The following is a 25,640-nucleotide window of genomic DNA, read 5'->3' as shown; positions in this document are numbered from 1 at the left end:
AATGTGTCCTTTCAGATTACATTCTATATAGAAAAAGTTTAAGATTCCTTTTTTCCCGAGGTCCTTATATTATTTTATTTCTTTGGGATAAAAAGATAATGTTATCTAATTTCAAGTTTTTTAAAGGTTATTCTATGTAAGGGCCGTTCGAAGGTGAAGATTTAATACACTGATGTCAAACTAACCTGTAATTCTATGAATTACAGGTTTTGTTACACTTGATTTTTGTAATCAACTTTTTAATAACTGTTTTTCATTTCTTGCATTTGAAGAATGAAAAATATGGAATACTTCACACATTTTCATATCATCCTTGTGCAAGTGCCATGTTAATCTCTGTATTGTTGTAATTTGGGTAGACCGACTGCTGAAGCATGGAGTATCCTCTTAGTTTAAGTAGTTAATGATGCAATCTTTATACAGGCATATATCCTTGGTTGCCTATTTGTAACAAGGAACCTTTATTGTTCCTAAATATGCTATTGATCTTATTTCTATAAATTTCTGTATATAGTGGGAAAAACTTATATTGTTTGGTCGATTGCTCACATTTGCAATTTTTTGTCAATGACTATTTTGTCGTTTTCATTTGAAATTTGATCATATTTTGAAGCCTTTATAGCTAAGTCCAAAGGTGATGGCTTTTCAAGTACTTATCAACGGAGTTAGCGTTGTGGAGCTAATGGATTCAAAGTAAGCCTTGCATAAGAGCTACTTCTAAACTTCTGCAGCTTAAAATTTCCTAAATGAGGTCTCAGTGGTACAAATGTGTTCCTTACCCTTCACCCTTCTTCCATGTAGGAACAGACCAACCAGAATATCTTACCCTGACAGCATAGTTTTCTTACTGGAACAAAATTAATCTTAGTTACAAGGGTTCATAGAGAGATGAACACTGCAGACCGAAATATTCAGAATAGAAGGTATTTTATCAAAATATAATTGTTTATTATACCTATCATTTTAAAAGTAGCTAAAGCCAAGAATGTGAAAAAATTGTTCATATGCATGTTTACCTAATATCCTGGCCTGTCTACCATCCAACAAGGCAGGAACTTACACTACTGACTTTCTATCACCAGATATTTCCATACCTCCTAGAGAAGTCCATATGTTTCTCCTCGATATTAGGCTTAAATTGGTTATGTTTTAATCAAAGTGTTTCCTCTTGCCTCCAGGCTGTAAATTTACAAATGGTAAAGTTTTAGGTCTAACTCTACTGAAAACTGAGGTAGAGATAATGGAATAATACTTTAAAGCAGAGTTGCCTTTGATACCCTAACCACAACAGAACAATGAATAACAATTTCTCATAATATATATACTTATATATTTTATATTTATATGTATTGATCTTAAATTTCACACAGTGACTCTTACTAGAATTGATTGATAATTTGACAAATAAATTGAAATTTATTCCCATAAATAGATTGAAACATGAATAATTAGGTTTAGAATATATAATAGAATATAAAAAGTATCAATGCAATGTCCTCGGTATAAACTTGTGATACCTTCTAAGTGTTCGTGGTCTTCTGAATTCACATAGTAAAAAAAAACAGTATTGTTTTCCTCTAATCTAGAAGAGATTTTACACTGCTGCTGTGTATATTGTGTTAACTCGCTAGTCCCAAAGTGTTTTTCTCCATATTTCTGAAACATTCTTACTGATTATACCCAAATTTTGCTGATATGATGCCTAAAAGCTATTATTCTTCTGCAGTACCCACGGGTCTGAGGATATCAGGTCCCAGTTATCTGCATCATCAGGTAACATGGGCAAACCTTCTCATCTTGGCCCATGCAACATGCTAACAGAAAGTAATTAAAGACCCATCTCAATTTCTCACTTCCTATGATATTTCAGTGCCCCAATTCATTGCAGGAATTAGCAGTAAGCAATTGTGAAATGTAAGGCAACTTAAAATGAATGATGAGATCACAAAATATGAGAGAAAGTAATGTAGTTCAAACTTTCAATTTACAGATGAGCAGCCCATATGAGTAAACAAAATCCCAAATGTCACAAGATTATTTTTAATACCCCTCTCTTAATGATGAATGAAAGATTGCAGTCCAGCATAAGTAGGCAAAAAAATAATTCCTGGAATGATAGATCCATAATTGTTCTACCAAGGCTAGGAAAACTTGACTTAGAGGTCCAATATAATTTCGAAAAACATTAATTGAGAAGACCCTTAGTACTTCAAAACACTGGTACTTCAGTAAATCTTGGTTCTGTAGTATAAAAATGTTGTCATTCTCAAACCAATGATAACCTACATTTAATCTCTTGAAAGTATATAACTTTTCAAATAAACTTTTTAAAATCATATTCACCAAAATAACACTTGACAAGTAAATGACAGTGACATTAAGTTTTTCAAGTGTAGGAATCAAGTTACAATAGAGTTGATTTATTTACTCAGCACTAATGCCAAATAAGTTCAACCATTCATTAAAGTGTAGAAATAGTATCTCCCACCATTTGCGTTGATCAGTAGGTGCCTTCCAGAAATGTGTAAAATAGATCAGCCTCCCATAATTCAAACCCAAATATTGGATAATAAAGTAAATTTCATCACATAAGAATGCACACTTTAAAAAGTTACTAATAGTTGCCCAATCATGTGTTGCCTTATCATATTTTCCCTATCTGTCTAACATAGTAAGAAATATGACTTTAAGTCTTGATTATGGGTACTGATCAGATATGTGATAAACGTAAAATTTGTCTTCTATTTCTATCATATTACTCTACAGTAATAAAATTTAGTTTTCTTCTTTGTCCAAAACTTATAGGTAGTAGAAAATATCATCCCATGTAAAATAAAATAATCACACACCAATGTACAAAGCCATTTATAAAAACTGGTAGCTAGCTATAAATTCTAAGTGATTTTTAAACTTTCTTGTTGACTAAAGATTAATCTTCCAAAAAGATGAGAATAAAATCATGTCTAGGTGCTTCACGTCTCCAGTCTTACAAATTGTTATTGCAGATGAATGAATTATGGAAATATAAGCTGACATCAGTTCAAGTATATGCAGGATTGAAACTCCATGGAATGTATATAAGCCTTTCAAACTATTAACTGACAGTTTAACAGAATGACTATCAGGATATTGAAACCAGAAAGGAATAATATTAAAGACATAAAATGAATGAAAAATGGAACAAGGGGCAAGTACAGCTAGAATACTCAATGTACACATGTAATAAAGGAAGTGGTAAATCTGAAATAAGTCTTGGAGAAAGGGTTGGTTAAGAATGATAGAAGTATTGCCTCTGATCCAGGAGCACTGGACAATTAGGTGGACATATTTAATTCCAACCCACTTGTGCAACCTTTTGAAATTCAGTTAAAAACACAACTACAAACAAAAACACACAAAAATCACAACCAAACAGCAATCTCTAAAAAGTATTTATATGACCTCACAAAATTTTAAGCAGTTAATGAAGGGCAGTCTTGGGAAAAGCAAACAAAGCTGTTCAAAGATGGCAGGTTAGGGTAGGGGAGAATTTTGAACAGATTTGAATAGACTGTCAAAGGTTATAAATCACCTACATCGACTGAAAATATTTTCTTCTGTGAGTATTCTTTTTTTGGGGGGGGGCGGTCGTGGGGCCTGAACTCTGGGCCTGGGCGCTGTCCCTCAGCTATTCATCTCAAGCCTAGCGCTCTACCATTTGAGTCACAGCTCCACTTCCGGCTGTTTTCTTTTTGCCTATGTGATGCTGAGGAATCGAACCCAGGGCCTCAGGCATGCAAGGCAAGCGCTCTACCACTGAGCCACTTTCCCCGTCCCCATTCTGTGAGTATTCTTTGTCTGAACTGGTTACTCCAGTCCTGAGACACTCTTCATAGCTGACGAAAATAGAATGGAAGAAACAAGATAAAGAACCCATTACACCACTGGAGAGATAACAGTCCTCTATGGTTTTTCTCATCTTTCTCCACTACTCTTTTCTCATACTTTTAATAATGTGATTTTGAATTACATCTTTCCTTCTTTTTGAGAGAATTACTGTTTGGTAATTAAATGTCAATTCACAAATTTTGATGTCTTTTTTTTTAAGAACTTTGAATTTAAATTCCACTAAAACCTTGTTTTCACACAGTGAAAATATATTTCCTGGGTAAGGACAATTCTCAAGGGAACCTACAGGATTTACAGCAAGGTTTGTGAGGCTTGTTTGTTTAGTGTGAAAATGAGCCATATTCACCCACATTGCTCCCTCCCAGCTAAGCCTCCAAGGATTTCTTTGCATGAAAGCCTATTTTCCCAGACAATTTTAAATGTCCTTAATAGGCTATGTTGCTAAAAAGTTTGAACAATTAAAATTTACCTGTCATAAATTTTAAAACTTTTTTGAAATTCCTTTATCAGAATCGCGAATTCAACAATCCTAATTCCACCTTTACCATCAAAAAAAGTTAACATGTTGTTTTCATGATATAGTGTCCATGAAACTACTGTTTTCCAGTGGCTTTGTTATGCATATATATGTTCATATAAGCTGATGATGAGCAAAATGACCTCCAAGATATGGAAAGAGAGATATTAATTTGCGGTTGTTGTTTTTGATGTACTATGTGATTTCTATTTTCTTTGAGATTTTCCCCTATGGTTAATCCCCTGCTGTGTTTCATTTTCGTACCCTGTGTATTGTGTATACATTTACCTTAATTAGGGAAGGGAAGAGGAACAAAAAAATGGCGAGGCAAAGACAAAGAGCAAACCAATGCAATGGCAATTCACACAACACAATAAGTTGGAAATGTACATTACAACTTTTGTGAGAAAAATGAGAGAGGGGATAGCAAGTTTGAAAAGTTATGTATTCAGTACCTTACAATGGCTGTAACCCCAGTGCACATAACTTTCATAATAAAATTAAATTAAAAATAAGCTGATGAAATAAAATTTCACTGTTTTGGTATAGTAAATATTATTCTTTATGTAGTAACTTTTTAAAAATCAGTATTATTTGGCATCTAATTTGAATTAATTACCTCTTCTTTATCACAGGATCACCAACTTGAATATCCAACTAGACAATTTTTCACAATATACTTGCCAATATTTTGAAAATAGAATAAATTTACTACTTTCTTATACTAACACAGAAAACATTTTCATTCTATGGAAACCCATAACTTTTAAAAGTAAATAAGTTGTTAAGAGGACAGAATGTATTTGTTCTTCAAAATTCCTAGGACTAATAACTACTCATTTTAAAATTCTGAACATTCCATACCTGAGAGACTCAAAATATACCTGTTTGCATGTTATGTAATTCTGAAATAGATTCATTTTCCAATGGGGTGTTACAGACTGAGAAGTGAACAGAAAAAGAGCCACATTCTGATATGGGATAAAACTATGAAGCATGTTATAATTAATTCTTCAAGAGTAAGCAGTTTTTTATCAGATTAAGCTATTATTTCATGACCATCAATCACAAGATTTATGTCATAAAGTCATCCTAGCCCACCAGTTTCCAATTTGTAGGGTGTACCTCAAAATTCCCTTAATTCACATCAAGTATAGCTTATCTCCATTGTGAAAATACACTGCATCTCTGCTAATGTGATGCCCTCCTTGTTCTGGAAAGAACACCACTATTAACTGGGTTGCATCATTTTTCCTCCACTGGAATTCTTGCAAATATTACTTATATTTATACTTTTTAACTATCAAAGGTAATCAGGATGCTAAGCTTGGAAGATTACAGTTCAAGACTGTGAAATCTCAGGGTCTATGTTGAAGGGGCAGAATGATGCAGGCTCCGGCCTCAGGATTATCTGAGGACTGTGTTTAAGTATTAGGAAAGCTCTTGGTATGCCGGGCTAGAGAGGAAAAATGTTCTCTCCCTATCTCAAAACACATGTCACAGACTCCTGGGAGCTGAGGAAGTAGCTCTTCTGCTTGCTTAAGCATAGTTGAACAGCTGGTCAAGCATTTTCCTGAGATTGGAAAAGTGGTTTGAGCTTATTCTAAAATAGTTTTGATAAATAATATACCAAGACAGGGCTGAGAAGGTGGCTAAGTGGTAGAGTGCTTGCCTTGCATCCATGAGGCCCTGAGTGCGATTCCTCAGCACCACATAAGCAAAAAGAAAAAAGCCAGAAGTGGTGATGTCGCTCAAGTGGTAGAGCTCTAGCCTTGAGCTGAAGAGCTGAGAGACAGCACCCAGGCCCAGAGTTAAGGCCCCATGACCAGACCCCCCCCCCAAATTAATAATATACCAAGGCATTGTCTCATAGGTCAAGTAAAAATGTATCTGTTAAAATTTTTGTGTCAATGTCTTCTGACCAAATCTTGGCAAAGATCATGCTTGCTTGTCTTTAAATACCCACTAACAACAAAGCACAGCATGCAGTGGCAATTGCTGTTTGCACTCTGCATCCCCAGTGCCCTGGTGATTTCGTTACACTTACTCAGGGACCCCAAGGCACTAGACGTTACAATTGGCACCCAAACAGGGACCCTTCATGGTTGAATTCAGGAAGGGATATTCAGGTAAGTACTTTTAATTACAGGATGATGGGACAAGTTAAATCTACTCCATACTTAACTATGCTTAAACATTTACTTGCTGCTTATGGTCTAAATATTTCTTCTTCTGACATAGAAATCTGTATTAATGTAGTTAGGGAATGGAATCCTTGGTTCCCCGATGAAGGAACATTAGATGTCGATAATTGGAAATGAGTAAAGAATAACGTAGAAAGAGCTGTTCGAGAAGGGGAAAAGATTCCTATTAGATTTTGGTCCATTTGGGCTATTTTACATACCCTTTTTAAAGCTTTGAATGAGGAAAGATTAAAAGCAGACTTAAAGAAAGAGGCCACCCCTTTTATAGTAGATTTACAATTGGACTCTGAGGTTAAGGACTCAATAGATAAGGATGCATTGCAGTTCACAGAGAAAAAACAAGAGGTAAAAAAGGCTGAAAAGGAACAAACTGAAAGTGTAAACAAAATGTCTGAGCAAATGGAATGGATATTATCAAAATTACAACATATGGGGTTGGAAATTAGCAGAGTGAAAGGAGAACCTGAGAAACTGAAAGTAAAGCAGCCTTCAGCTCGTTCACTGGCCAATGCAATTTTTACAGCATCATTCCCTCACAAAACACAGGGCTCAGACAGTGACTTTGATGATGAAATGCCTATTTTTTCTTATCCTGTAATTCAACGACCCCCTATGAATGGTATATCTCAACCAGCCAGATATTAAGGTGCTGCTGTAGATGATATTGGTAAACTTAAGAAGGCAGTAATGTTGTATGGTCCGTGTAAGGTCCACTCCAGGATGGCCAGCAGACTCCACACTCCTCGCAGCAAAGTCTCCACCCAGTACCTGCGTTACCTAGGCAACTGGGACACCTGGAAGAGGTCACATCTGCATCCCCTGAGGTCACATCTGAATTTGATGTGGCCACACCTTTCTCTGCCCATACCCTAGATAAGGCCTAACCCAAGCCCAGAGGTGCTCTCTTGCTGCTCTTTTCTTGCTCTCTCTGCTCTCTGCTCTTTTCTAGCTCTCTCACTGTTCATTTCAAACACTCTGCTCTCTTTCGCTGCTTTCTCACTGTTCTTTTCTAGCTCCCTCTGCTCTCTTGCTGCTCTTTTCTAGCTCTCTGCTCTCTCCCAGCTCTTTTATAGCTCTCTGCTCTCTCGCTGCTCTTTTCTAACTCTCTCTTCTCTCTCTTTCCTCTCTTTCTTTCCTTTCTCTTTCCCAGCTCTCTCTTTCCTAGGCCTTCCCCAGCCACGTGGAGTGCCAACTTGCCTGTTCCCAGCAGGTTTACTGAATAAACCTACCCCTTACCTGAATACCACGTGTGTGGTGCTCTTCTTACTCAGCTACCTTTTTTTAAAAACCTAACATAAATGGTGCCGTGACTCGGATAAAGGGCTTAAATTCAGGATTGCTGGGATTTCTCTGTTTTTTTTTTCGTCTTTTTTCTTGTTCTGTTTGTTTTTACCCTTTTTGCTCTGAGGAATACGCACAATTCTGATGGCCTTTTGTGAACCCAACTGTCTGCTGCGGACAGAGCTCATCGATACCATTGCTGGCCTTCATAATCCACGTCCACACCACTTCTCTACTCTGGTAAGTGAAGCTACTCTATGGTTCTCTGTTGCTCTCTCTAGAGGGCTCTGGGAAATGTTGGGACGCCGCTTCCACCTCGTCAGCTCTACTTCACTCACCAGACTGACTCTCCTACTCTTTTAATGGGGTGCTGCGAATCACGCTTGAGCCGTGAAACCCCTTTAAAATGTCTCCTGCTCTCCCTGGAAAGCCAGAGTGCCTCATTTTTATGCCATTCTCAGATGTAGACAGTTTTTGCTACTTCAATGGTAAATGGTCAGAAGTCTGTTTACTTTTGGGCTCTCTCTGTTCTCTCTCTGCCATTCATGTCCAACTTTCCCTATCTCTCGCTTTTTTCTACATTTGGCTTGTGTCCTGAAGAGTGTGACGCAGGCTGGGTCCCAACGACCCCCTCTAGGTTCTCTTTCAAAGGCTAGCCAATTGTAGTCTTGGTCTATTTGTTCAAGGTGTCTTTGCATTTTTTTTTTCAGAAATTCACCATCTTGAGTTCACCATCTTGGCCACATGGTGACTTTAGGGTTTGGCCCTATATGGCCCTTAACCTTCCACCAAACTTACTATTCCATCCATCTATTCTAAGGTGCCTTGCTAACAAGTTGCGCTCTTCACAGGCCCTGGTAACTGAGGCTCAACCATGTGATGTGCCTTTGTTAGCAAAGATGTCTAAACATTGTTGTTAAAATTTTAGTTTTGCCTTTTTTGTTTTGTGTTGTTTATTCTACTGACTACATGGTTCTAAAATACTGGGCATATCTGTGCTAAAATTGTCATCACATCTAATGAGGTTTGTCATTTCAGAATATTTGTTGGCAATTCTTGATAAGCCTTTTTGTTTTGTGTTGTGAATTCTACTGACTACATGGTTCTAAAATACTGGGCATATCTGTGCTGAAATTCTCATCACATCTACTGAGTTTTGTCATTTCAGAATATTTGTCTGTCAATTATTGATAAGAACCAGGTCAGTTCTACTTATTCTACTTGATCTCCTTGTTGCTTTAATTGAAAATAATAAAGGGTTTTTGTGGCATAGATTGCAGTTCAAAGTCAGCCCAGGCTGAAAAATCCCTAAGACTCCATCTCCCAACTAACCTACAAAGAGCCCGGCTGGAATCATGGCTCAAGATTCTTATTTCTAAGCAGCCAAACACTGGAAGTACTAAGGTAACTCAAAGTGGTAGAGCACTAGCCTTGAGCAGAAGTGTTCATGGACCGTGCCCAGGCCTTGTGTTCAAGCCTCCTTGAATACCAACTTGGGCAAGCCATCCCAGCAATGAGCACCTAGACTCAGCCAGTCTGGGGAACAAGGGAACATGGAGAGGAGTAAGAGGAGATGTCACATCAGCTACTTTGTGCCTGCCCTTTCAAAATTTACCAGAGCCAGGAGGTCAGTGGAAGTAAGAAGCCTGCCCATCAAATGTTTATACCTGTCTACCTATTAACTAAACAGGAATTTATATTCTTGCCTTTGTCACCTGACTTCTCTACCTAGTCGCCAGATGTCAGAAGTATCTAGGGACATTTCTACATTTTCAGCCCCAAGTCCTTCCTCTTGCCATTTATTTGCTCTGGAGTATTTTTTTCCAGCCTCTCAATGCTCATCAGACTTCTCCAGGCTTCATCTAAGGACTCATGCCACCAAGGTACCACTGCTGCTCACTGCCTTCTCTGGGAGGGGACCAAATTCCAGCCTTTTACCCCTATTGTCGATGCCCCCTTGTCAGCAGGAAGTAGCCCGAGAGAATCCATGCCCTATTTTATGATTATTAAAAGGCTGGAATATAAGGTCTGCTACAGGATGGTGAGCAGACTCCACCCTCCTCGCAGCAAAGTCTCCACCCAGTACCTGCATTACCTATGCAACTGGGACTCCTGGAAGAGGTCACATCTGCATCCGTTGAGATCACATCTGAATTTGATGTGGCCACACCTTTCTCCGCCCATACCCTAGATAATGCCTAGCCCAGACCCAGAGGTGCTCTCTTGCTGCTGTTTTCTAGCTCTCTCTGCTCTCTGCTCTTTTCTAGCTCTCTCACTGTTCTTTTCTAGCAATCTGCTCTCTCTCTCTCTGCTCTCTCACTGTTGTTTTCTAGCTCTCTGTTCTCTTGCTTCTCTTTTCTAGCTCTCTGCTCTCTCTGCTCTTTTCTAGCTCTCTGCTCTCTTGCTGCTCTTTTCTAGCTCTCTCTTCTCTCTCTTTCCTCTCTCTTTCCCAGCTCTCTCTTTCCTAGGCTTTTCCCAGCCTCGTGGAGTTCCAACCTTGCCTGGTCCCAGTAGGTCTACTGAATAAAACTACCCCTTACCTGAATACCACGTTCGTGGTGCTGTTCTTACTCAGCTTCCTCTTTTTAAAAACCTAACAGTCCTCAGTCTCATTATGTTAAGGAATTGCTTAATGGGCTTGCCTGACATTACAATAATTTTGCTCCCTAGGATTGGAAGATGCTTTGTAGAGCCTTGCTTAAGAAACCGAAATACCTACAATGGCAAATGTGGTTTACTGAGTTATGTACAAAAAGGGCTAAACAAAATGCACAGAGCAGTAATCCACACCTGCAGATCATAACCTTTCCCATGTTAAGTGGAACAGAACAATATGCGGATGCTCATATGTAAGTGAACTCTCCTGAAGAGATCCATGAGGAGTTAAGAGACATTGGTATTGAGGCATGGGAAAGGATTTGACCAGTAGGAGAGCATTATGGCTTTTGGACTAAAGAAATTAAAAAACCTAATCAACCCTATGTTGAATTTTTATCACGATTGAAATTGACCTTGGAATGTACTGTTGTGGTAGAGGCTGCAGGGCAACAACTGCTACACATGTTGGCTTATGAGAATGCTAATGAGGACTGTAGACGGACCCTATTGCGTATTAAAGAATCTGGGGATGTGAATACATATTTAAGGGACTGCAAAGACGTTACATCTGAATCCAGGTGTATGCAGGTATTTGCTAAATCTATGGCCACTAACCTGGCATGCTTGCAAACAAAACCCTCTAAAGTGTTTTGGATAGGGTCAAAAAGGCTACTGACGTTAACAAGAGAGGACCAGGAATTTGCCCTAAATGTAAAAAATGGAAGCACTGGGCAAGGGAGTTTTGATCAAAAATAGACAATAAAGGAATTCCTATAAAAGATGCTTACCCTATGCAGGGAAAGTCTCCATTGGGACAGCCCCGGGGCCCAGGATTAATAATGGAGGGCAGCCAACCATTTTTTCCCTTCTTCCTGCCACAGCCCACAGCACCGCAGTGGACATACCAGCCTTAAAAGATTTTATTTTGAAAGGTGGTGATAAGCCACAAAAATATCCTACTGGAATTTATGGGCCTTTACCTGAAGGAACATTTGGCCTATTGACCTGTAGATCCAGTCTTAATGCAAAAGGAGTTTTAATATATTTAGGAATTATTGATGCTGACTATATTGGGGAAATAAAATTTTTAATGTCAGCTGCTGCACATATTTCCTTTAAAAAGGGAGAATGAATTGCTCAAATCTTGTTATTATCATATATATCTATTGGAAAGTCATTTACACTCCACATTGGGGGATTTGAAAGTACTAACCAACAAAATGTGTTTTGGACTACTCATATTACTAAAATGCAGCCTAAGATTAAGATTAATATTCAGGAAAAGATATTGACAGGACTAATAGATACTGGCTCAGATATTACAATTATTAAAACTCATGAATGGCCTAATCATTTATTATATAAAATAATCCCCTGTAATATTAAAGGAGTTAGCAATACTCCTGTAAATTTTATAGGACAAACAGTGTCATATGTTACTATAACCTCAGAAGACGGACAGAGAGCTATCCTTAAAACTTATATTATGGAAGTTCCAGTTAACATAATTGGTAGAGATGTACTGGAACAATGGGGAGCTTATATTCAATTTTAACATTTTTAGATGGAGCCCATAAAGATATTAGGGAAATTTGAGGAACTTCTTTGGATTGAACAATGTCCTATATCTAAAGAAAAATAAGAAACAGCTCATCAATTAGTTGCAGTACAGTTAACCAAAGGACATATTGAGCCTTCTATGTCAACATGGAATTCTCCAATATTTGTTATTAAAAAGAAGTCAGGGAAATGAAGATTGCAGACTGATTTATGAGGAGGTAAGGCATCCATGTACCCTATGGGGGCTTTACAACCTGGTATACCGTCGCCTGCCATGCTTCCTAAAAATTGGCCAATAATAGTAATAGATTTACAAGATTGCTTTTTTTTTTAACCATTCCTGTACATGTAAAGATTGTAAAAGATTTGCCTTTTCTTTACCACAAATAAATCATCAAACCCCTCATCAGCGCTTCCAATGGGAGGTGTTGCCCCAAGGAATGATGAATTCTCCAACTATGTGTCAGATATATGTTGATAAGCCTTAAAACCTGTTAGACAAAAATGGCCTCACATTTATATTTTTCATTATATGGATGATATTTTGTTTGGAGGACCAAATATAACAGAATTAGAAATGGTGTTACAGTGTTTACACTTTATATTTAAAGATTTTTGATTAATAATAGCACCTGAAAAAATACAAAAAGATACGGTGGTAAAATATTTAGGATATATTGTTTGTAGACAAACAGTGACAACTCAAAAAATATCTTTACGACGTGATCAATTACATATATTAAATGATTTTCAAAAGTTACTAGGAAATATTATTTGCATGCTACCAGCATTAGGAATTCCTACTTATCTATTACATAATTTGTTTCAATGTTACAAAGGGAGCCTGATTGACATAGCAAAAGAACTTTAACTAAGGAAGCTGAAAGAGAAATACAATTTGTAGAACAGAGAATAAAAAAAGTTTTTACATCGAGTAACGCTTATTCAACTCATAAATTTATATATTTTAGATACATGAAAATACCCAACAGGAATTATAAGACAAAATGAGCTACCATTAGAATGGATTTATACACGGCATAGATTTACAAAAAATATTATGCCTTATGAACAACAGTTGGCAGTTATTATTCAACAGGCCAGGCAACTGGTATTTATCCTATCAGGGCATGATTTATTTGAAATCATCTTTCCTTTGCCAAAAGACCAAGTAAAATATTTGTTAAACCTGTCTGAAATGCTACAAAGAGCATTAGTAAATTTTACTGGGCAATTTTCCTATCATTTTTCCCAAAGGTAGATTGTGGGATTGCTTGGGTAAACAACAACTTATCATTAATAATATAATTACCAAGGCCCCTATTTCAACTGCTATTACTGTTTTTACAGATGGCTCCAAAACAAAAAGTGCTATTAGACAACAAATAAATATTGGGTACAAAGAACTACTTAAGCATCAGTTCAACAAAATGAACTTTTTGCTATTATTAAGGTGTTACAAGATTTTGTGGGAGATGTTAATATTGTTACTGATTCTGCCTAAGCTGTAGGAGTTGTGAGTAATATAGTCACTGCAGTTACACATTCATCTAAACCCCAGCTAAACCAATTATTTAAACAATTACAAGCATCACTGCAACAACGTAATGCCAAAGTGTTTGTAGCTCACATTAGAGCTCACTCTTCCTTACCTGGGTACCTTGTATATGGCAATAATCAGGTTGATAAATTAATTTTGTTCTGCTAAACAGGATCATTCTCATTTACATACAAATTCTAGCTATTTACATATGCTTTATAAAATACCTTATTCTCAAGGTAAACAAATTATAAAAAGGTGTCCTATCTGCAGACCAATGCTTTGAGAGTTGTACCTGCTGGAGTAAATCCTCCCAGATTACAACCTATAGAGCTCTGGCAAGTGGATATAATCCATGTATAAGCCTTTGGCTGTTTTTCCTTTGTACATGTTACAATAGGTACGTATTACAAATTTATTTGGGCTTCTGCCCTTATGGGAGAAACTGTTAACCATGTAATAGAACACTTATTGGAAGATTTTGCCATTATGGGAGTGCCTGCCAAAATGAAGACTGACGTGGACCAGCCAATAAAAGTATCAGATTTAAAAGATTTTGTGAACTTTATGATGTGGTACATATTACAGGAATAGAAATTAACCCCCAAGGACAAGCCATTATTGAATGTGTTCATGGCACACTAAAACAACAAATGAAAAAAATTAAAATGAGGAAAAGGTTGGATGAAAGTATGGATATTTTGTGGTATTCCATGCAAAATCCTAAAATAATTTTACATCAAGCTCTTTATGTTCTTAATTTTTTAAACTAACCACAAGGAGATATTTTAACTAGAGCTGAGCGCCATTTTGAGCAAATATCACAAAAACCTTATTTAAATGCTCCCGTATGGAATAAGATTGCATTGGATGCAGAATGGCAACTAGGAACATTATTACATAAGGGGCAAGGATAAGGTTTTGTGTCTACACAGGATGGCAAACAATACTAGCTTCCTGCCTGATGGATACAGACGTGGCCCAGTGAGGACAGCCCCATATCTTGCAAGGAATCCGCCACCAGTTGAGGAAAAAGAAATCCCCACTGCCCACCTGGGGGCAGGTTAAAAAGTTGACTGGAGAAGGACAAAAGATGTTACAATTTAATGGTAAACCTGTCACGGCTGAGAACTTGTTCCTGGCCATGTGCCCTGCTTATTGTAAACTCTGTCCATGCTAATGCTAATGTAAGTTATTGGGACTTTGTTCCTAACCCTCCTTTATTGGAACCTGTTGTTTGGGGAGACATGTATATAACAGTCTATACTGTTCCTGCTGTTTTATCTCCTCCTTGGAATAATTTCACATTTTGCAATAAAGATGATGGTACCTTTTTAAATTTTACTTACTATACTCATTCCTTGCCTGTTTTTCTGGGGCCTCCTCCATGTTTAGTAATGAATTGGCAACATTGGGTTTTACCTGGGAAACGCACTTCCAATTCTAAAACACAGCTGCACCAATTAACTACTTGGCCATTAATAGTAGCTGGGAAAGTGTCACTGATGGCGAGTTATCCTTACCTATGTGCCCTGATTTTACTTATATTGATTTAAAATATCAGCCTTTTGTGTGGCAAGAGGGTAGAGGAACATTTGGGAAAATGTTCAATAATTTTATTAATTGAGGACCTTTTGGACAGTTTATTAACACATGTTCAGAATGGAATATTACCAGATGTGATTTATCAAATGTTACTAGGATGCCGGAAGCCATTAATGGATAGCTTACTGGAGCTCAATTGATGGCCTAGGGAGATGGAGGCTTTGCAGATGCTCTATGGGCTTTCATGGCTGCACCCAGTGCTGTTCAGACTCATCTTTGGAAGGTCGCAGCGGCGCTGAAACCCATGATGCTATCAAATGGATCGTTTTCAGGGACGGTGAACTCTGCATCCACTTATAATTTTACTTTGTACAAATCTTATGATGCAACTGCTTGTGTACCTCTGCCTTATGCATTTTTAGTGGGAAATTATACATTTTCTCCTACTATTTCTTGTTTTAATTGTCGCCTGTGTTCTTGCATTAATTCCTCTCTTAATTTTAATGGCAGTATAGTACCATGATATTACAACAAAGAACTCATATTTGGCTACTGTTAAATTAGGAAGAGAATGGTCCCAAAATCCTTTGGATAGTGTTGTTATTGAATTTTTTACCAAACTACTACAATGTACATAGTGCATGATTGGAGCCATGGTAGCTGTCATCTTAAACTTAATTGCTATTACCACTTTTGCTGCGGTGTCTGGAATTGCCCTACACACTTCCTTACAAATTAGCACATTGTGGAAGAATGTCACCGGGATTCACATGAATTGTGGGTCTCACAGGTAGAAAATGATACTCTATTACAAACACAGATTAATTTTCTTAAACAGACAGTGGGATGGTTAGGAAACAAGTTATTGGTTGTGAAAAAAAGTTATTGTTAAAATGTGATTGCAATTTTACTACCTTTTGCATTACTAATGTAAAATATAATATATATATATATATGATTAGAATGTAATACAGCAATATTTATATGGAAATTCTACTGCTGCTCAATTGATTGCTCAGTTACAATTTGATGTACATGATATTTTTGGTAAACAATTTACAAATGATGATGCTTCTAATATTGCTGATGCATTTATTAAACAATTGGAAGGGTTGGATCCAAAAGAAATACTACAAAGCATTTCACATACTGCTAGTGGTGTGGAAATTATGGTTGTTATTATTTTGTTTGCACTTGTACTGTTATATTTGATATTTATGAAACCAATGCAAGCGTCTATGATAACTCTGTGGAAAGCTTTACTTTTAAAACAAAAGAAAAAAGAAGGAAATTGTGAAGACTCAGGGTCTATGTTGAAGGGGCAGAATGGTGCAGACTCCGGCCTCAGGATTATCTGAGGACTGTGTTTGAGTATTAGGAAAGTTCTTGGCATGCCGGGCTAGAGAGGGAAAATGTTCTCTCTCCCTATCTCAAAACACATGTCACAGACTCCTGGGAGCTGAGGAAGTAGCTCTTCTGATTGCTTAATCATAGTTGACCAGCTGGTCAAGCATTTTCCTGATTGGTTTGAACATGCTCTAAAATAGTTTAGATAATAATATATCAAGACATTGTCTCATAGGTCAAGTAAAAATGTATCTGTTGAAATTTTTGTGTCAATGTCTTCTGACCAAATCTTGGCAAAGATCATGCTTGCTTGTCATTAAATACCACTAACAATAAAGCACAGCATGCAGTGGCAATTGCTGTTTGCACTCTGCATCCCCTGTGTCCTGGTGATTTTGTTACCCTTACCCAGGGACTCCAACGCACTAGACGTTGACAAAAGCCCACCGAGGCAGGAAGGTTCTCTAGATTCTTATCTCCAATAAACTTTCCAGCAAAAGCCAGACACAAGTGAGCTGAGATTGAAGTGGTAGGGCATGGGCCTTGCGCACAAAGAGGCTCAGAGACAGTGTCTAGTCCCCGAGTTCAAGCCCTAGGTCAAACTAATAAAATAAACAAACAAAAAAAACAAATCCCAAACCTAGCAGTTTTCTCACTGTATACAGAAGACGTTATTAAGGAAATTGCTACCTGTGTTACATACAGGTAGAAGACAGATGACACACAATTATTCTCTTCATACCATGTTATACCAAAACCTCAAAAAATCGTCTTTTCTAAATTTATAAATTAATATCATCCATTTTTTGCCAACTCTGTCTACATTATTCACATTTTCATTTTATACATGAAGTGTTGGTATTATCTATTAACTGAGTTCTAATTCTCATGAAAGAATATTCTAGGCAAATAGATTGCAAGAAACATTTGTAACTTTATCAATTAAACCCTCTACTTAAAAGAATTTTGTAGTATCCTATAGAATATGAAATTACAAACAAAACCAAAATGTTTATTTTAAATTTAAACTCTAATTTAGCAAGATCTACATAGTCCTACATTAGATTAACTTTGCTATTTCTCCAGGCTTAAGCTTTTGTAATCCTTCATCCTATCCTTGGAATCTATCAGAATGATGATTACTTACTTTTTCAAATTTTGGATGGGAATCATGAGCCATTTTGCATCTAAGAATGTTCTGTAATGAAGAGAACATTTAAAACACAACTGAGGATTATATATGAGTTTCATTTCAACAGGAAATGACTTCTCAAAATATAATGACAATATTAGCCCAAACTTCGAACTGCGTATTCCTTTCTTGTTTGGTTTGTTTTATTAAGACAAAATTATACTACCTGGTCCAGGGAAGGTATCACTGTGTAATTCCACTATCTAATCTCCTGTCTTGGTCTGAGTGCTAGAATTCTAGCCTTGTATCACATTTCCCCTCCATAGTTTCTTGGTTTATTTAATCGAGATACAGACTAGCAATTCTGAACTTCTCCAGTAATATTATCCACTATACTGCTCAGAGTGTTCATATACTCTTTTCAAAGATGTTATAACATTTGACACAGAATATGAACATTTTCAGATGTACCTGCAGGAGTCTCTGATTCATTCCTCCATGGACCTGATCCCATTAATAATGATTACTTGACTCTGGTCCCTATCTATGTAATATTCTTAAACTTTTTTGAAGAAGGTTCACTTGAGGACTTTCTAACATTAAAAATTATCACTTGATTCCAATCTTACTCAGGACATATTTTCTATTGTTTTCTACCTTTTCCACATATTCTGAGAGTTGCTTCATATGTGTATTTGTGAGTGCATATATGTGTCTCTGTATATATGTGTATGATTGTATGTATGTATGCAAAAGCGTCAAGATCTTATTCAGCAACCTTGCTCATGGCTGGTATTCCAATACTTGAGCCATGCTTCCAATCCAGCTTTTGGCTGGTTAATTATAGTTTCTCAAAGACTGTTCTGCCCAGGCTGGATGCATACGGAACTTCCCAGACTCCTTTACATTCTTAGGTTTTATTTCTCCAGTAGTATCAACTTTTAAATTACAAACATTTTTGTGAGTGTAAAGGCTAAGCTGTAGCCTAGATTTTCAACGTAAGAATTCATATAAAGATAGATGAACATGCACATTATATATGCTGTGTGTACACTGTTAGAAATGTGATCCTTAGCTGGGTGGTGGTGAGATCTTAGGACAGGGCTCAAAGCTAGGCTGGGCAAGAAAATCCTGGAGACTCTTTTTCCAATTAACTACAAGAAAACTGAAAGTGGCACTGTGGCTCAAGTATAGAGCATTAGCCTTGAGCTGAATAGCAGAGGGACAGCTCCCAGGCCCAGTGTTCAAGTGCCAAGACCATCACTAACAAAAAATACATAAGTAAAGGAAAGAAAATAAATGTGATCTTATCCACCAGTTCATGGCTAGTATAATCCCTGCTCTCTCAGGATGATCTTTTTTTTCCAATTAAGTCCATGCTCTTATATCTGATTTGCATTGAAAACAGAATTATGCTTCCATTCTACTGTCTACAAAGTTGCGTGATTAGCAAGCATGATTTAGAAAGGGAGTGGCCTCATACTTCCTGTTCCACGTACGAGTAATGCTTTCTCTATATCACTCTCATAAATCTACATACTGGACTTGGCTTTATTGTTTCAATGTTGTCTTATTTGTAGAGTCTTCTATGAACCCTTATACTTAAACACAAAACTTCTCTTTCTCTTATTATTGCTATTGTTTCCTTACTGTTAACTCATGAACAGTTGGCAAATAATGCGCAGCACATACACTCACAAAAAAATGATCTGAGAATCTTCTTCCCATTTAAAATTCGCCTTAATCCATAGAGAACTTACAAAGTTTGAACTCAATATACTTATGGAAAATGTATTTAAAAGCAATATAAATTTCATATTTTCTCTTTACTAAGTTGTCTCTGAAACACGTGTAACCTCAGAGCAGGATGTCCTTGTGTTTTTTCGGTGAAGCAAGAAAACATTCATTATATCTCAGGCAGCACCGTAGATTGTTCCTGGAAGTAACTGCTACTGGATGTGGAAACTGGTCCCAGGAAAGGAATGGAACATAGAGGATTGACAAAGTTCAAGTTAAATTGTGCTTTCCTTTTTACTGTTCAAAAAATCCCAAGGCTTGTAGGAAACTCTGTCCCTGACTTTTTCGTGTGTGTATTTACTCATATATAACTTTTCTGTAAACTCCTAGTTGAGAGTATTACAAAAAGAAATAATGTGCCATTTGAAAGCCAGCATAGAACAAAAGGAAATAACGTTGTTTAAAACATGTTCTATTGCAGGGACTGGGAAGTTGCCTCAGTGGTAGAGCACTTGCCTTGCATGGATGAGGCCCAGGTTCGATTCGTTAGCACCACATAAGCAAAAATAAGCCAGAAGTGGTGCTGTGGCTCAAGTTGTAGAGTGCTAGCCTTGAGTTGAAGAGCCGATGGACAGCGCTCAGGCCCAGAGTTCAGGCCCACGACTGGACCCCCCCAAAACCATTCTACTGGTAAGAAACAAAGACATGGAGGCTTTAAAGTGTCTTATCGATGGTATTTTCACCCCTGAGATGATTCCCTTGTTTCAGGAGTCAGTTATCAATTCCTTTAGTTTGGTCCTGAATTTTCCAGAGAATAAGGATTCCAAAAAAGTATCCAGTGATTATGATCAGCAAAAGAAGCCTCTTCTCAGACCAGTACTCCTTTAAGGAGGGTCCCAATGAAATATCTGGGGGTTTTATTTGCTTGTTTTTTTAGTTTGTGTTGGTTATGGGGCTTGAACTCCTAGGCTGGATCCTGTCTCTGAACAGTTTTGTTTCCTGCTAACCTGCCCCCAAAGCTCTGCTGCTTGAACTAAAATTACACTTGTGGTTTTTATGCTGTGTAATTACAGATAAGAGTTTGACAGACTCTACTGCCATGGTTGGATTCGAACTAAGATAGTAAGAAAGCCAAGTGACATCAACTGTATAGACATCTCTCTTCAAAGAAGAAATATTAGATGTTTTTTGTAAAGCTAATATTTGACATTTTTTTCTCTTTTGTATTGTGAGAATACCATACAGAGGAGTTACAATTACACGGGGAAGATAATGTGTACATTTCTTATCAAGCATTGTTGCCTCTTCTTTTTTTCCCCTTCCCATCCCTTCCCATACTCTCCCTCTTCCCCCATCCCATCCTCCCCCCACCAAAGTTGTAAAGTTCATTTTTTGACATAATGACTTGTACATCTTATTGTTGCAATGGGTCCACCTGTATCCCTAAACGATTTGTTTTTAGAGAATATGTCCAGCACAGATTCCATAACATAACTCACCAAAAGTAGGTGCATTGAATCATTTTGGAATTAATTTTTTTTGCTTGGGAAGATTATTGATCTTGTCGTTCCTTTTGGGGAAACTTAAAGTCATATTTCACCTTTTTTGTTGGTTCTGAGGCTTGAATTCTGATCCTGGGCACTGACCCTCCGCTCTTCAGTTCAAGTTGACCTCACTACCACTTTAGCTACAGCACCACTTCCTGGTTTCTGGTGGTTAATTGAAGATTAGGTTCACATGGACTTTCCTGACAAGGCTGGCTTTGAACCACAATCCTCTGGTCTCAAACTCCTGAGTAGCTAGGATTACAGGTGTAAACCACCAGCACCCATTTCATATTTGCATTTAGGTGCACTGACACACTGTGTAGACAAAGAATTGAAATTTTAACCAAATGATGACATTGCAGCTTTTCAAAAAAATTGAGGTAGCAGTAAATATGTCCTCCTTTTCCAGTTTGTTACATTAATGAATCATGAGCTATGGGACCCTTACATTAGCATCCTGTGACATCTGTATAGGTGTATTTAGTATCAGGAAATGTTCATAGAGAAATATAGAAAGAATGAGATTTTTAGAAAACAAAGGAGATAAGATATGAAAGAACAGCATAGAAGGAGATACATTTACCACGCAGAGATTAAGAACTAGCCTAAGAGATTTAGAATGCTAAAGGCAATGAGGAAAAGCCTAGTTGACAAATAGTTCTTCAATAACCAAAAATGGTTCTCTAGACCAGTTTCTGGTATACCTTATTTACTATCATTTTTTCCTTCCATCCGGAGTTACTCCTTATTTTCTGTCATAACTATTAATTAGCCTCTGCCTTTTTGATGGCAAAACTGACCAAAAAGATTTCAAAATCACGCAGACTACTTTTCACTTTGTGATTAGCAGTGATGACACAAAATGCTGGAATCCTTGACTTTCCAGAATTAATCTTCAGCGGACATCCAAGCACATTCCTGGCATTAATTGCTGTGACTTAATGAACAAAACTTTTTTCAACACAGTATCCTAACATAAGTAAAGTACATGAATTAGGGGCTATTGTCAGGTGTCAGTATGTAAGGAGCAATTATATATTTCAAGTATGTGTTCTTTCTTTTCCATTTACTAATTTTTTTGCCAGTCCAAGGGCTTAAACTCAGGGGTAGGGAATTATTCCTGAGCATTTTTTTCCTCAAGGCTAGCACTCTACCACTTGTGGCCCAGTATTCTTTCTAGTGTTTTTCTTTTTTCTCTGTTACTGAGGAATTGAACCCAGGGTTTCATGAATACTAGGCAATCACCATACCATGAAGCCACATTCCCAGAGCCCTAAATGACTTTCTTAAGAAGGCATTACATTTTCATTCCATAACTAAGTATCATAAGTTTGGCCAGGTGCTAGAAAATGATGTAGAAAGCAATACAATACAATAAGTCCAGTAAGGCTGGATGGACAATGAATTTCATGATCTAGCCAGGGCACAGTGTGGCTTATCTCAGGGTGCTGTTTCAACAGGCTGAGCTAGACAGCTCCTGACCCACAGCCCACCTCCAGAATGAGACGGTCACCTTGGATTCCAGCCACATGGGGATGCTGGGCCCCCTTCACCAGCACCCATTCAAACAGTTTTTATGAAAGAGAGAGGGAAAAGTCAGAATTAAAATTAGGTTGGGTGCCGGTGGCTCACAACTCTAATCCTAACTACACTGGAGGCTGACATATGAGGATCATGGTTCATAGCCAGCCCCCACAGGAACGTCTCTGAGACTCTTATTTCCAAAGAACCACCAGAAAACTAGAAATGGTGCTGTGGGCTCAAGTAGTAGAGCACTAGCCTTTTGCTGAGGAGCTCAGCAACAGCGCCCATGCCTAGTGTTCAAGCCCCACAACTGACAAGAACTGGACTCCCTACCACAAGAAGCGGATTGAATATCACCCATTGTCCTAGGGAGCATGGTAGTGAAGTCAGGCCGAGCTTCCTGTGAAGTTGAAGTCATAAGGAGGTTACCTGACTTCTCTGTGCCTCGGTTTCCCCAGATGCAAAATTAAACACAGTGAAGGATCCCCATCCTCATGGGTATAGGGTAACGATGAAAGAGACCCATGTTTTGTTTCAAAATCCCCAGCTGTTGCATGATTAATAACTGGCCCCACCTGAGCCCTTTGTGGGTATCTTCCTGTCATTTGCTCACAGAATTGCAGAGAACCTTCTCTGAATGCCACTCCCTCCATGCCAAGCCATGCTCCAGAGATTCCCTCTGTATAAATCCCTTGTTTCCTCAAACTGTCCTGTGAGGAGAATGAGTTCTGATGGTTGTGACCCTTCCCAGAGCTTCACCTGTGGTCAAGAATTGGCTGCTGTGGACCAAAAGCTTGGGATAATCCATCTAAATCGATGACTGAGCATGGTGCTACATGGTTACCATCCCAACTACAGAGGGCCAGGCCTGGTAGAGCATACCTTTCCCAGATAGGAAGACTTCGATCCAGTCCAATCAGAGCATATATTGAGTCTCTGTTTCAGAAATGCCCAAGACAGAAAGATGGCTCCTCAGAGCCAGGGTGAGGAAACAAGCATGGGTCATGGTGCCCAAGGAGGGGTGTCTGATCACAGTTAGTTGTGATTTGGGGGAAGCCACTCACCTGTGTTGCTGGGAAAAGCTGCTGGAGGCTGCTCCAGGTGGGGCAAGAAGCAATGGCAGCGAAACACATGGACCAAGAGCAGAGAACCAGGGCCAGGGACCAGGTCAGGGCTTTAGGCCTGGTTGGCAGTGCACCATTGCCTGAGGTTTAAAATCCTGCAACTTGGGAAGGGGAGGAGGGAGCTGGGGTGCGGGCAGGCATCTCAATTTCCTACTATACTCCAAAGTTGCTTGAGTCTCTTCCTCACCACTTAGCCACCTCTACCTTCCTCAATTGCTGGTAGTGTTGTAAACTAACAGAGGGAATCCAGGGTGCTACTAGGCAGCATGGAATGTGGGCGTGGTCACCATTCTTGTATCCCATTGGTCAGAAATAACCATGAAAGAATGGGGGTGTGGCCAGAGTTCTGTGATGCAAGCAGCATGGGCTGAGTCAAGAAGACAGCGGCTCCCCCAGCCCTTATCCCAGGGACCAATGTCCAATTCAGTTGGAGACAAGAGGGTGACCTGCTTTAGGCAGATGGCTGCACAGATTGTTGTATATGTCTGTTTGTTGCCAGACCCGGACCTTGAACTAAGGATCTGGGCACAGTCTGTGCACTGCTTTTGCTCAAGGCTCGCCCTCCACACTGGAGCCTTGGGCTTCTGGCTTTGTTGGCACTGAAGTTGGAAAAAGGTCTCAGGAACTTTCCTGATTAGGCTGACTTTGACCATGATCCTCCCATCACAGCCTTGTAAGTATCAAGGAGGACTGCTGAGAGCCACTGGTACCTATCTAATCATTGGTCTTGCTGATATTCTTGGACAGAACGGTGAGTACCCTATCCCCAGGTTGAAGTGGAGGGAGCTGGAGCCCACAGTTCGAATCCTGGTCCTGCCACCTCCAAATGGCTGGAGAGCCTATGGAATTCATTCCTATCCATATGAGTACCAATGGAATGTGATGTATGTCATGATTGAATGGGCAGCTCTTGAATGATTCCAGGATAAAGTTATACACAATTATATTATAGGACACTGATCAATTTTAGTTAATTCTTTATTAAGCAGTTAAACAATCACATTCATAAAATTGAGGCATAATGAAATGCCTAAGAATTGGGCCTCACATACTGCAAAGGTACCATTTTTCTGCCAGGACTGGGATTGAAACTCAATGTCTTGGTAACTCTATTGCACTGTGTGGGAATGGGAAGCTGGCCGCCTTAAAGTCAAGAAATTCAGTTCTGTTCCTTATGCCTCAAATAGATCTACACCACTAGAAAACATCCTATTCATGTACAATTTACATACATGATTTATATTTATATACATATGTTGACTCCATATTGCATTCAGTGTAATTACTTTATTTTTTTTATTTTTTCATGTATTGACCATTTATTTTATTGACTATTATGGAATATAAAACATTGAATACATTGATTACACAGGATATAGGTCTGCATATGTATTCCACTTCATACCTGACATACAGGACTTTCATAAAAAGGAAAACATGTGTCACTATCATCTTCTTACTCCACAATTCATTTTTGGTAGTGCTGGCATCTGAACTCAAGACCTACAAGCCTACAAGGCCCAATTCATGAATGCGTGAGTGTTAGCATGCCATCCTAGGACAAATTTTGCTGACAGGCTGTTCCCAGGACCTCAGATCAAGCCCGAGGGGTGACCAAATAAGAAAAGATTGACATGCAGATGGCAGTATGCTAATAAATATATATCTTTATAGAGTGTCAGAGATGTCTATACAATATTCAGTTATATAGACTACATTCCTTCAAATCCCTGGGTATTAATTATGCCTCCATGTAATTAATGTAATTAATGTAATGTAATTAATTAATTGTTTTCATCCTTAAACTATTAATGAAATCAGTGTTCTGAAATTATTGCTTTCCTTTAAGTAATAATATTCTTTCAATGCTTCATAAATATTAAATCAAATCAATCAGCCTCCTGAAATGATGCTGTCTAATTTTATAGGAGCATCATTCATGATCAGTTCATTCAACCGTGACATTGACAATATTCCATCGTTAATCCTATGGATGGGAACCATTTTCTTTATCTCTGGCCATTCGTTGGTGTCAGGACAGGGATTCGAAATCAGGGCCTATGTTGCCACGTGGGCCTATGGCTTCCCTGATATTC

At 38.2% G+C, this 25,640-nt stretch overlaps 1 long non-coding RNA gene and 1 other non-coding gene across 2 annotated transcripts in view; both read right to left on the bottom strand.

The window, feature by feature from the left end:
- Window positions 1-23,754, bottom strand: part of LOC138829701 (uncharacterized) — a 53,401-nt gene extending 29,647 nt beyond the window's left edge. Inside the window, exons 1-2 of the long non-coding RNA XR_011372698.1 lie at window positions 23,485-23,754; window positions 17,628-17,678 (exon numbers count right to left, since the gene is read on the bottom strand). This is a non-coding gene — a long non-coding RNA (uncharacterized lncRNA). The remainder of the gene's footprint in view (window positions 1-17,627; window positions 17,679-23,484) is intronic.
- On the bottom strand, window positions 277-378 carry LOC138829702 (U6 spliceosomal RNA). The gene has a single exon (XR_011372699.1). It is a non-coding gene; the product is annotated as a U6 spliceosomal RNA (small nuclear RNA).
- Window positions 23,755-25,640: the final 1,886 nt, after the last annotated feature.

This window comes from Dipodomys merriami, unplaced genomic scaffold (assembly GCF_024711535.1).
Source record: "Dipodomys merriami isolate MVZ:Mamm:240054 unplaced genomic scaffold, mDipMer1.0.p SCAF_1751, whole genome shotgun sequence".
Lineage (NCBI taxonomy): Eukaryota > Metazoa > Chordata > Mammalia > Rodentia > Heteromyidae > Dipodomys > Dipodomys merriami.
This window is presented reverse-complemented; position numbering and strand designations above follow the sequence as displayed.